Raw genomic sequence first — 14,339 nt, forward strand, 5'->3', positions numbered from 1 at the left:
TCTGGGGAACCGGTGGGCCAGTCGATAGCTTCAATGCCTTCATTTTGCAGGAACTGCTGACACACTCCAGCCACATGAGGTCTGGCATTGTCCTTTATTAGGAGGAACCCAGGGCCAACCGCACCAGCATATGGTCTCACAAGGGGTCTGAGGATCTCATCTCGGTATCTAATGGCAGTCAGGCAACCTCTGGTGAGCACATGGAGGGCTGTGCGGCCCTCCAAAGAAATGCCACCCCACACCATTACTGACCCACTGCCAAACCGGTCATGCTGAAGGATGTTGCAGGCAGCAGATCGCTCTCCACGGCATCTCCAGACTCTGTCACATGTGATCAGTATGAACCTGCTTTCATCTGTAGAGAGCACAGGGCGCCAGTGGTGACTTTACCAATCCTGGTGTTCTGTGGCAAATGCCAAGCGTCCTGCACGGTGATGGGCTGTGAGCACAACCCTCATCTGTGGACGTCGGGCCCTCATGGACTCGGTTTCTAACTGTTTGTGCAGACACATGCACATTTGTGGCCTGCAGGAGGTCATTTTGCAGGGCTCTAGCAGTGCTCCTCCTGTTCCTCCTTGTACAAAGGCAGGGGTAGCAGTCCTGCTGCTGGGTTGTTGCCCTCCCCTAGCAGCGCCTCCAGCCCCTTGACACTACGCTGACAGACACAGCAAACCTTCTTGTCACAGCTCGCATTGATGTGCCATCCTGGATGAGCTGCATTACCTGAGCAACTTCTGTGGGTTGTAGAGTCCGTCTCATGCTACCACGAGTGTGAAAGCACAACCAACATTCAAAAGTGACCAAAACATCAGCCAGAAAGCATTGGTACTGAGATGTGGTCTGTGGTCCCCGCCTGCGGAACCACTCCTTTATTGAATGTGTCTTGATACTTGCCAATAATTTCCATCTATTGTCTATTTCATTTGCACAACAGCATGTGAAATTGATTGTCAATCAGTGTTGTTTCCTAAGTGGACAGTTTGATTTCACAGAAGTTTGATTTACTTGGAGTTATATTCTGTTGTTTAAGTGTTCCCTTTATTTTTTTGAGCAGTATATATATAATAGTTGCAAATCCTACAAAACATTGCAGTTTCAGGTCACTAGGTTGGACCCAATCTATTATGGCCTGCATCTTCTCAGAATCCATTGTAAACCCATCAGCCGATAAAATTAACCCCAGGAATGAAATTTCCTGAACAGAAAAAAACATTTCTCAATTTTTTCAACAAAGAATTCTCCCTCAACCTTTCTAATACAACACGGACATGTTCCTGGTGAGAATCCAAATCAGGAGAGAAAATTCTATATCATCAAGATAAATCACAAGAAATCTCCCAATGTAATCAGAGAAACGTCATTCAGAAAGTTGTGAAATCCTGTTGGTGCATTGGAGAATCCAAAAGGCAGAACAAGATTATAGAATAAACCCTCAGACGTTAAAGACGCCGATTTCCACTCATCACCCTTCAACATGCGGATCACATTGTAATAAGCCCCTCTAAGGTCAAAGTTAGAAAACTATTCATCCCCCAAAGGCTGATTATAGTCACGGCTCCACTCCGTACACCTTGTACACACGCGGCTCTGCTCCGTACACCTTGTACACACACGGCTCCGCTCCGTGCACCTCGTACACACGCGGCTCCGCTCCGTGCACCTCGTACACACGCGGCTCAGCTCCGTACACCTCGTACACACGCGGTTCCGCTCCGTACACCTCGTACACACGCGGCTCCGCTCCGTACACACGCGGCTCCGCTCCGTACACCTCGTACACACGCGGCTCCTCTCTGTACACCTCGTACACACGCGGCTCCTCTCCGTACACCTCGTACACACGTGGCTCCTCTCCGTACACCTCGTACACATGCGGCTCCTCTCCGTACACCTCGTACACACGCGGATCCGCTCCGTACACCTCGTACACACGCGGCTCCGCTCCATACACCTCGTACACACGCGGCTCCGCTCCGTACACCTCGTACACACACACGGCTTCGCTCCTTACACCTCGTACACACGCACAGCTCCGCTCCGTACTCCTCGTACACATGTAGCTCCGCTCCCTACACCTCGTACACACACACGGCTCCGCTCCGTACACCTCGTACACACGCGGCTCCGCTCCGTACACCTCGTACACACGCGGCTCCGCTCCGTACACCTCGTACACACGCGGCTCCGCTCCGTACACCTCGTACACACGCGGCTCCGCTCCGTATACCTCGTACACACGCGGCTCCGCTCCGTACACCTCGTACACACGCGGCTCCGCTCCGTACACCTCGTACACACGCGGCTCCGCTCCGTACACCTCGTACACGCGGCTCCGCTCCGTACACCTCGTACACACGCGGCTCCGCTCCGTACACCTCGTACACGCGCGGCTCTGCTCCGTACACCTCGTACACACGCGGCTCTGCTCCGTACACCTCGTACACACGCCCTACTCCGTACACCTCGTACACATGCGGCTCCGCTCCGTACACCTCGTACACACGCCGCTCTGCTCCGTACACCTCATACACACACGGCTCTGCTACATCCACACTGTAAACCCCTCCTGACCCCACACATAAACTTCAGCTCATCCAGCACCATGACAACCAGCACAGCAGAGTCCTGCATCCACTGAGGCCCTGATCATGTGACCCCTGACTCCTCCCCTTCTGTGACCTCATCACAGCTCCTGTGCGCACAGAGCAGCCATATATGTGGTGGCGGCTCTGCAGGTGGAGGTATGTGGAGAACCCCATTACTGGGCGCAGGGGGCATTAACCCCTTCAGCACGGAGACTCTTTTGGGGTCTTGTGTTGCCCCTTTATAAGAATCATAAGGTTTTTGTTCTGTTTCCTGTACTAGATACATACGACCCAACTATGGAGACAGGAAGGGAGGAAACCTATTCTCATAGTACAGGACCCCTTTACTGCCCCACAGTGTAATGCCCCCATTATGCCCCTTATGCAGGATGTATGATACCCCACACACAGTGTAATGCCCCCATTATGCCTCTTATGCAGTATGTATGATCCCCCCACAGTGTAATGCCCCCATTATGCCCCTTATGCAGGATGTATGATGCCCCCACACAGTGTAATGCCCCCATTATGCACCTTATGCAGGATGTATGATGCCCCCACACAGTGTAATGTCCCCATTATGCCCCTTATGCAGTATGTATGATGCCCCCCACAGTGTAATGCGCCCATTATGCCCGATGTATGATGCCCCCACACAGTGCAATGCCCCCATTATGCCCCTTATGCAGTATGTATGATGCCCCACAGTGTAATGCCCCTTTATGCCCCTTATGCAGGATGTATGATGCCCCCACACAGTGTAATGCCCCTTATGTAGTATGTATGATGCCCGCCACAGTGTAATGCCCCCATTATGCCCCTTATGCAGGATGTATGATGCCCCCACACAGTGTAATGCCCCCATTATGCCCCTCATGCAGGATGTATGATGCCCCCACACAGTGTAATGCCCCCATTATGCCCCTTATGCAGGATGTATGATGCCCTCACGCAGTGTAATGCCCCCATTATGCCTCTTATGCAGTATATATGATGCCCCCACACAGTGTAATGCCCCCATTATGTCCCTTATGCAGTATGTTTGATGACCCCACACAGTGTAATGCCCCCATTATGCCCCTTATGCAGGATGTATGATGCCCCCCCACACAGTTTAATGTTCTGGGACATACTAAAAAGAATGAAGATAAGGAATAAATAAAAAGAATGAACATAAAAACTTACAGGTCCAAACATATGTAGAGATATTATGGATTTCTTGTGTATCTTGCACATGGGATGAACATGAAATATATATTCCATATAAACAGTTGTATATTATATTCCTACCGTACCAACTTCCCCCACACACAGTATAATATTTCCACAGTGCCGCCAGAGGTCCTGCAGTTAGAATAAGTCCTGAGGTTTTACAGTTGAAATAATCCCTCTGGAGTTGGTTTTCCCTTTCCCTGCTCCCCTCCATGTAGACCCTTGAGCATGTATACACTCATGTAGGGGAGCAGGCCTTACTAGATATCGAGGCTTTGTACAGTAATATTCCGCATGAGGACGGTATCAGAGGAGTAAGACATTTCTTGAAATCGAGATCAATAGAGTGTAGCAGACATAATGACTTCATGGAGGATCTTCTAAAATTCACTCTTAATCACAACATCTTTCTTTTTGACAGGAAGTACTTCTACCAGCTCAGGGGTACTGCGATGGGGAGCCCCGTATGCTAACCTATTCCTGAGTTGATGGGAGGAAACCTGTTAAATGGTTAATTATGGAAATTCATTTGGAATGTTAATTAATAATGGATATTCATTTTATCCTTAAATTTGAGTTCTATACAAGGATTGCCTCAGCCATCGTGTCTAGTTGACATGCGCTATTTGTGTGTGTATTTTTGGTTCACTACCATATGTAGAACAGGTGTGCCATACGACTGGCTATAAAAGCCATGGTACAGAAAGGGGGGCTCTCTTGCTCTTCCCACCCCACAAGACACAGAAGAAGAATCTTCATGCTGAGAAGTATCTGACATGTAGGCCTGGACACGTGCTGGATAAAGACATGATTTACCAGCCAGGATCTAAGGAAAGATGGGTGAATCTCAACCATTAAGCTAATTATGGACAAATGGACAATTACTTTATAACAAATTATTGTATGTACCTGCTGTAATCTGATTCTTTTTAATGGACAATCCAAGAATAAATAGATACATTTTTTTATAAGAATATCGTGATATTGATACTTTGAGAAGTCCTCAGTAGAAAAAATAATACAGAAAGAGTATTATTTTACAATGGTGAGCCAGCCAGTCCTGTTTTTTCATTTTTTAAATTAAGTAAGTGAATTTCATCCGTGAACAAGGGGGGAAGTCCTGACGAGCTGAACAGCTGTTGTTCACGTGTCAGTAAATTCACTAATTTGTCACGAGAAGCAGAAAGAATCTACAGACTGAGGACTGACAGGAAGCAGAGGTACTAACAAGGAACAGAATCACACAGGAAAAGAATCAGACGAACTGAAGACAGGACTTGCTGATAAAGAGAAGCTAAGGAATCTTAAGGTAAGCAAAATTTGGATATAATTTCTTCTTTTGCTAAACAAAGTAATATTAATTTCAAAGCTAATGTAGGAAATGACGTAGACGTTTTGTGGCTCAGTTTATACAAAGAATGTGAATTGCAGAATTTACAGTTAACTTCTAAATTGGTAAATAGAGAGAAACACAAATTGCGGAATATTCTACATCTTGTACAGGTATTTCATGATTTTGTACTTGAGATTTCTAAGCAGGAAAATAGTGTAGAAGAAGTGTCAGATGGTGACAATGATTCTGACTGTAATGTGGAAAATGAACAAAAAGTAAGACACGTGTCTGTAACTGAAGGTGACCTTGGGTCTGACCAAGAGACGGACATACAGAAACCTGACATGGGAGGAGACATGACTGACATACGAGAAACTGACATACTAGGTGATGTGGGAGGAGACGTGAGTGACGTAGGACGAACGGACGTACAAGAGCCACTAAAAATATCAGAGAATTCAGGAATTACCCAGGCTCAACTACAAATTAAAATGAGGAAAAATTTGCTAAAATTATACAAAATCATGCCAAAATATGATGTCGAAATCCATGCCTGTAGAAATTCAGAGACATTTGAGAGCTTCTCTGATAAGTTTGATTTATCCAATGAGGAGAGGAATCAATTATTTAAAATATGGATTCCTGTGACATTGTCCAGACGTTTACATTTAATGCCCTGTGAAAATGACTCTCCTAATGGATGGCAAAATGATTCGGACAGATTAAGATATTTGATTTATTGTGTCACAAAGGATTTTCCCAACATAGAAGATCTGCAGAAACTAAGGATTGGTAGGAAGGAATGTACATATACATTCATGTCCATATTTGAACGGTTGTACAAAGCTCTCATCAAAAATGGAAAAGTACAACATATGATAACAACTTTTGTACAAAAATTCAAATTCCTAGATCCAGTTTCCCAAATTATGGCATCACAAAAAAATTCATTATTTGAATGTGCTCAGTTGCTGGATTTTGTTAGAAAACATGAAAATCGTGAAAAGAAAATAAATCAAGTTAAATTTATAAAACCAGAAAAGGTAAATTCTTACCAAAAGCCAATATCAAACTCTCCTAGACTGAGTCATCCCCAAAGTGAACTCTATCGAATACGCAGGAGATTTCATATCTGTTATAAGCCATATCAGCCAGTGCAAAGGTCCATCTCTTCACAGAAAGAGTTAAAAATGCAAAGCTATGACTTTTCCCTAAGAAAGGAAATAGACGGACAGAGTCAGGTGAGACGACCAGCTCACAGTGATATCATGGAATGTGGACAGAAGAACAGGCAGTTCTCTGAGGTTTTGAAGGATAGAAAAATGTCTTTCCTAAATAGGGCATTCCTGGAGATATTTGAGAGAGACAGAAGATTTGGTTTAGGGAGTGGCTAAGAAAAAACTGTAATTATAATGTAGCATAGAAGTGTTACAATGTCTTAATATTTATTTATAATCTTATACAGTAAAATTGTAGTTACATAGTTTCTAATAGTTCATATATATATATATATACACTTGTCTAAGTAGAGATTGTGTATAATTGTATATATATATATTTATAAAAAAAAAAAAATATATATATATATATATATTAATTAATAAATTAGAACTTCATATATAAATTTAAGTAACAATATTTTGAATTACATTAGAACCAACCAATATATGTATAAGATATTTAAATAATTCTGTTTCTGTATAAATTTGATATTTAATTTTATTTTCTTATATTTCCTTAGAGGTTTCATTCCAAAGCAGGATTTGATCAAACAACTCTAAAATGGATTTATTTCTTTATTCACACAGGAAGTGGAAAAATTGCATGATTTATGTGTATAACATTTTAAAATAATAACTAGTTAATTATTATGTGTAACATTAATTAATTAATATTTTCTGTGCATGAAGTGTTCGTTATAACAAGTAGCTTTACAGCATGACGTGTGACAGCTGCGGCCTTTGAACTTTGAGCTAATAGTATAGAATCCCATTCATTCTATTTTCAGCTGATGTAACTTAAGACCGGGCAGCCAGTGAAAAAAGAATCTAAGTCAAGAGTTTTTTCAAGTGTCTGAAATTCCAGTGACTTACTCTCATATTATATAATATGTACTTGTGGAATATTCAAAGAAATATAAAGATATTCAATTTAACTAATAGTTTACAATGCGCATTGAAAAATTGGGATACAACAATTTTGGGTTAAATATATATATATATATATATAAAACTTCATATGTGGAATGTTTGAGTTGAACAGATATGTGAATGTGACAGATGAGTAAATCAGCAGCTGCTAAGTGTGATTGATGTGACAGAGGCCTCGTACGTTTGTATGTTTGAAAAAAAATGTTTCTTTATGTGAAGGTACAAAAATATATTTAATTCTGAGAAAAATTATAATACATAATTAGGTATTATCTACATATATATATACTTCTATATTTCTTTAATAATTATTATTTCTTGATTTAACTAATAGTGGATAAGGGCAACCACACATCAAATGGTTTAAAAAGCAAATTTATATTTAGAATAATTTTCCACATGATAATATTCTTGAATAACTATGATATTATTTTTAATGGTTACCTAAATAGGTACACACCTCTCTTTAGACAAATCTATGCTACTCATCGATATGAAATTTATGCAAAATATTTCTAGAAGAATAATTATTTTTAATTTTGTTCTGATATATAAATTATTTTATAAAATAATATTTTTTGGTATTAAGGGGGAAAATGTGTTTTTGATCCTGATTACATAATCACTTTTGATCAATACTTATTTTCCACACATTTTAATAAAGAAGAAACAATAATAAGGTACAATGATATAATTAAGAAGGGTGTTACATGCAAAGTTGCATAGTTTAATAATTTTTTGGTGATACAAGGTTATGACAAATATGAAATCATCCAGATAATGGAGATATAAGGGTATTTTTTATGGAGAATAAAATTACTCTGCATTTGTCATTAAAATTTAAAGGCCTTATTTTTATTTTTATTTTTATTCTTATTTTTATTTTTAATTTTATTTTTAATTTTTAAAATTTTATTCTTACTTATTTTCTTATTTTTCCATTTTTCATTCTCAATTTTTGATTTTAATTCAGTTCAATATTTCAATTGAGAAAACACATTAATATTTAATGGGGTAATGTCAAGTACAAGAATATTGCTTCATTAAATATAATGATGATATGAATTAATATAAGAAAAATGTTTCAATTTTTTGAGTAAACACAACAATTCATTCATTCATACATTCATATATTTATTCATTTTAGTTCAGGAGTATACATTCTTTGATATTATTGGTTTAATAAAGATATAAACACTTGTTGTTTCAAAACACACTGACACCTATGGGTTGGAAAAGGTAATTACACCTATGACATAAAAATATTTTATCACATGGAGAACTTGATTGAATTACTATCTATTATTGTTTATTATTCCAAACATAATTTATTTAAATATTTTGATAATAATTAGATGGATATTATTGATTACTATGGTACGGTGTGATATTATAGGTTAGGAAAGTTGCCAGATTTGGTATCAGATTAGGGAATGAAGACTTCAATCAAGACATCGCAATTATGAATTCTATCTTAATAAAGACTTTTCATATTTATAAATCAAAGAGACTCTCAAAAGTTACAAGAAGAAGCAACTGATATCCGGAAGTCTCAGAAGGTAACAGGTGTGAATGCTGAGTGTTATAACAGACTGTGTCAGATACAATTCACACCACTGATCACCGGGACGGCAGAGGACGATGATCCTATATGTACTGGGTTGTGTTCAAGTTTCATCACGTTCCAGTGGTTTCCTATCACCTGCAACGCTTCAATGAAAGCTGGTGAACAGGTAATACCTGGCATATGTGTCCTGTACATAAAGGACTGAGTACTGGTTATGGTTCTATATAAAGCAGGGAAGTGTCAAGTTAACCCTTGCTTTACTGAACATAGACGTCACATCTGTTCCAAAAGTGACACGAGACCAGTGCGGACGACACGGAAGATTCCAGAATATCCAACGTAAGTCCAGGTGACATCGTACAGATATTAAAGCTACATTTCATCCATGGACTTTGTTTTCTTATCAATTGACACACATGATCTTTCTAATAAAGAGTACAGTTTATGGACTGCACAATGATGAATACAATTATGGACTGTACAATATCTACACGCTATAATTTATTTCAAAGGAGTTTTCATCTAAAGACTGTGTTATAAAAGAACCAAGAAGAAGATGAGACGACGACCCGATGACATCAGATGATGACGATGGGACCCGTGATTACTTCGATTTAGATTTAGGGAAGTATAATTATACATATTAAATGAATATTAGTCACGGCTTACCATAACATGAATTCACATCATTATATAACAATAATCTGATATTGATATTATTATTATTATTACTATTATTATGGAAATTAAATGATATTGCCAAGGAAGAAGAAAAGAAACAATGATTGTTATCCTAATGATGAACCTATCTTCTTTTGAGGATTTTCAGTTGAACTCTGTCATCCTCAAAAAAGGGGGAAATGTTAAATGGTTAATTATGGAAATTCATTTGGAATGTTAATTAATAATGGATATTCATTTTATCCTTAATTTTGAGTTCTATACAAGGATTGCCTCAGCCATTGTGTCTAGTTGACATGCGCTATTTGTGTGTGTATTTTTAGTTCACTACCATATGTAGAACAGGTGTGCCATACGACTGACTATAAAAGACCATGGTACAGAAAGGGGGGGCTCTTGCTCTGCCCACTCCACAAGACACAGAAGAATCTTCATGCTGAGAAGCAGCTGATGTAGGCCTGGACACATGCTGGACAAAGACATGATTTACCAGCCAGGATCCAAGGAAAGATGGGTGAATCTCAACAATTAAGCTAATTATGGACAAATGGACAATTACTTTATAACTAATTATTGTATGTACCTGCTGCAATCTGATTCTTTTTAATGGACAATCCAAGAATAAATCAATACATTTTTTTATAAGAATATCGTGATATTGATACTTTGAGAAGTCCTCAGTAGAAAAAAATAATACAGAAAAGAGTATTATTTTACAGTCCTCTATATAGTATAATGCACAGCCCATTCTGAAATATGTGCCCCATCCTGGTATATGGCCCTCATCCTGGTATATATTCCCCATCCTGGTATATGGCCCCATCCTAGAATATGGCCCTCATCCTGGTATATGTCCCCCATCCTGGTATATGGCCCCATCTCCGGCCCCCATCCTGATATATGGCCCCGCTGTTGGTCAATACACAGAAAAAAAATGCTCCTACTCACCTTCCTAGCACTCACCATGCTGTGCGGCGTCCACATCTGAAGCTGGCAGCTGATTTTGGTTGATTTTGACAGGAGCACATAACGTCACTGCCATGCGCCCCCGGCAGCCTCTGATTGGTCTGCAGCATGTATTGCGGAGCACGGATCTGGCAAGTTTTTGCACTGCAATACACTTCAGCTGAATGTGTGTCCAAGGATGCACATTCAGATGAAATAGGGGCTGGCGCCGGCGAGCCCCTTATCCGCCGGGTACATTACGCCCCTGATTCTGATGTTCTATTGTATACCTGGCAGGAGCCAATATATTGTGATGACTTCACTGTTATATACCACCAGGAGCCCTTACATTATAGTGTCTTTAACAGTGAAACAGCTAGAATGTATGGGTTGCAGTCAAGAACTGGAAAGAGACCATACATTGTAGGCTACATTCTGCTAGCTTCACTAACATATACCTGGGAAATGATCATAGATTCTGCTGGCTCCAATAATATATACCTGACAGGAGCCCATAGATTCTGCTGCCTCCAATAATATATACCTGACAGGAGCCCATACATTCTGCTGCCTCCAATAATATTATACCTGACAGGAGACCATAGATTCTCCTGCCTCCAATAATATATACCTGACAGGAGCCCATACATTCTCCTGCCTCCAATAATATATACCTGACAGGAGCCCATACATTCTCCTGCCTCCAATAATATATACCTGACAGGAGCCCATACAATCTCCTGCCTCCAATAATATATACCTGACAGGAGCCCATACATCCTGCTGCCTCCAATAATATATACCTGACAGGAGACCATAGATTCTCCTGCCTCCAATAATATATACCTGACAGGAGCCCATACATTCTCCTGCCTCCAATAATATATACCTGACAGGAGCCCATACATTCTGCTGCCTCCAATAATATATACCTGACAGGAGCCCATAGATTCTCCTGCCTCCAATAATATATACCTGACAGGAGTCCACACATTCTCCTGCCTCCAATAATATATACCTGTCAGGAGCCCATACATTCTGCTGCCTCCAATAATATATACCTGACAGGAGTCCACACATTCTCCTGCCTCCAATAATATATACCTGTCAGGAGCCCATACATTCTCCTGCCTCCAAAAATATATACCTGTCAGGAGCCCATACATTCTCCTGCCTCCAATAATATATACCTGTCAGGAGCCCATACATTCTGCTGCCTCCAATAATATATACCTGACAGGAGCCCATACATTCTCCTGCCTCCAATAATATATACCTGACAGGAGCCCATACATTCTGCTGGCTCCAATAATATATACCTGACAGGAGCCCATACATTCTGCTGCCTCCAATACTATATACCTGACAGGAGCCCATACATTCTGCTGCCTCCAATACTATATACCTGACAGGAGCCCATACATTCTCCTGCCTCCAATAATATATACCTGACAGGAGCCCATGCATTCTCCTGCCTCCAATAATATATACCTGACAGGAGCCCATACATTCTCCTGCCTCCAATAATATATACCTGACAGGAGCCCATACATTCTCCTGCCTCCATTAATATATACCTGACAGGAGCCCATACATTCTGCTGACTCCATTAATATATACCTGACAGGAGCCCATACATTCTCCTGCTTCCAATAATATATACCTGACAGGAGCCCATACATTCTCCTGCTTCCAATAATATATACCTGACAGGAGCCCATACATTCTCCTGCTTCCAATAATATATACCTGACAGGAGCCCATACATTCTGCTGACTCCATTAATATATACCTGACAGGAGCCCATACATTCTCCTGCTTCCAATAATATATACCTGACAGGAGCCCATACATTCTCCTGCCTCCAATAATATATTGAACCAGGAGAAAGACAAGTATAATGGCATACAAAAGTTTATTATAATTTCATGTTAAAAGTCCATATATAAAAAAGACAGTAGGGTGGTGACAAACAGATCCAAAAAACAAAAATAATAAATCGTGAGATAGAGCAAAAAAAAAAAAATAATAATAATGTGACACTTAATGTATAAAGGGCACAAATACCATAGTCCTGCACAATGTTTGTATTGCTGCAGTGTGTATCAAATGCATAGTAGGGGTAACTCAGCCCCTACTGTCTTTTTTATATATGGACTTTTAACATGAAATTATAATAAACTTTTGTATGCCATTATACTTGCCTTTCTCCTGGTTCATTATATTCTGTTCAAGTTGGCTACATATATGGGGTGTGAGTGGTTACTTACCCATACCACCCTATTTTGAATCTACTTATGTGGGCTTTTGTGTTTCTCCAATAATATATACCTGACAGGAGCCCATGCATTCTCCTGCCTCCAATTATATATACCTGACAGGAGCCCATGCATTCTCCTGCCTCCAATAATATATACCTGTCAGGAGCCCATAGATTCTGCTATCTTCCAGAATGTATGGGCTCCTTCCAGGTCCTGACTGCAGCCCATACATTCTAGTGTGTTCACTAATGAGCCAGCTAGAATGTATGGGCTGCAGTCAGGACCTGGAAGGAGCCCATACATTCTAGGCTCAACACCGCCACCACATATATGACTGTTCTGTGCGCACAGGACCTGTGATGAGGTCACAGGAGGGGAGGAGTCAGGGGTCACATGATCAGGGGCCTCAGTGGATGCAGGACTCTGCTGTGCTGGTTGTCATGGTGCTGGATGAGCTGAAGTTTATGTGTGGGGTCAGGAGGGGTTTACAGTGTGGATGTAGCAGAGCCGCGCGTGTACGAGGCGTACGGAGCGGAGCCGCGCGTGTACGAGGGGTACGGAGCGGAGCCGCGCGTGTACGAGGGGTACGGAGCGGAGCCGCGCGTGTACGAGGGGTACGGAGCGGAGCCGCGCGTGTACGAGGGGTACGGAGCGGAGTCGCGTGTACGGGATGTACAGAGCGGAGCCGCGGACGAGGCGCACGGAGCGGAGCCGTGTGTGTACGAGGTGTACAGAGCACATATGGGGTATCAACGTATTCAGGAGAAATTGCACAACAAATGGTATGGTGCATTTTCTCTTTTTACTATTCTGAAAAGGCTAAATTTGGGCATAAAACAGAAGTTTTGTGGTAAAAATAAGATTTTTTTTATTTTCTCGGCTCAACGTCATAAACTTCTGTGAAGCACCTGTGGGTTCAAGGTGCTCACCACATATCTTGATAAATTCCTTGCGGTGTCTAATTTCCAAAATGGGGTCACTTGTGGGGGGTTTCCACTGTTTAGGCACATCAGGGGCTCTTGAAAAGCAACAGGGCGTCCGCTACCGACTCCAGCCAATTTTTTGTTGCAAAAGTCGAATGGTGCTCCTTTCCTTCCGAGCCCTGCCGTGCCCCAAACATTAGTTTTCCACCACATATGGGATACCAGCATATTCAGGAGTAATTGCACAACAAATTGCATGGTCCATTTTCTCATGTTAGAATTTGTGAAAATGCAAAATTTAAAATGCAAAAGTAAAATTTTTGTGGGAAAAAATAAAATGTTCATTTTTTTCCATTCACATTCCATTAGTTCCTGTGAAGCCTTTGAAGGGCTAATAAAGTTCTTGAATGTGATTTTGAGCACTTTGAGGGGTGCAGTTTTTAGAATGGTGTCACTTTTGGGTATTTTCTGTCATATAGACTCCTCGAAGTTGCTTCAAATGTGATGTGGTCCCTAAAAAAATGGTTTTGTAAATTTTGTTGGAAAAATGAAAAATTGCTGGTCAACTTTTAACCCTTATAGCTACCGAATAAAAAAAAAAATTTGGTTCCAAAATTGTGCTGATGTAGACATGTTAGACATGTGGGAAATGTTATTTATTAACTATTTTTTGTGAAATATC

The 14,339-nt window shown here is 40.8% G+C and overlaps 1 protein-coding gene across 1 annotated transcript in view; it reads left to right on the top strand.

The window, feature by feature from the left end:
- The first annotated feature begins 2,681 nt into the window (after nt 1-2,681).
- LOC141222886 (uncharacterized) overlaps nt 2,682-14,339 on the top strand; it is a 52,182-nt gene continuing 40,524 nt past the window's right edge. The window contains exon 1 of the mRNA XM_073666719.1: nt 2,682-2,741. The gene's annotated coding sequence lies outside the window, so the exon portion shown is untranslated. The remainder of the gene's footprint in view (nt 2,742-14,339) is intronic.

Source organism: Phyllobates terribilis, unplaced genomic scaffold, assembly GCF_046119375.1.
Source record: "Phyllobates terribilis strain yellow unplaced genomic scaffold, ASM4611937v1 Scaffold_364__1_contigs__length_1914224, whole genome shotgun sequence".
NCBI lineage: Eukaryota > Metazoa > Chordata > Amphibia > Anura > Dendrobatidae > Phyllobates > Phyllobates terribilis.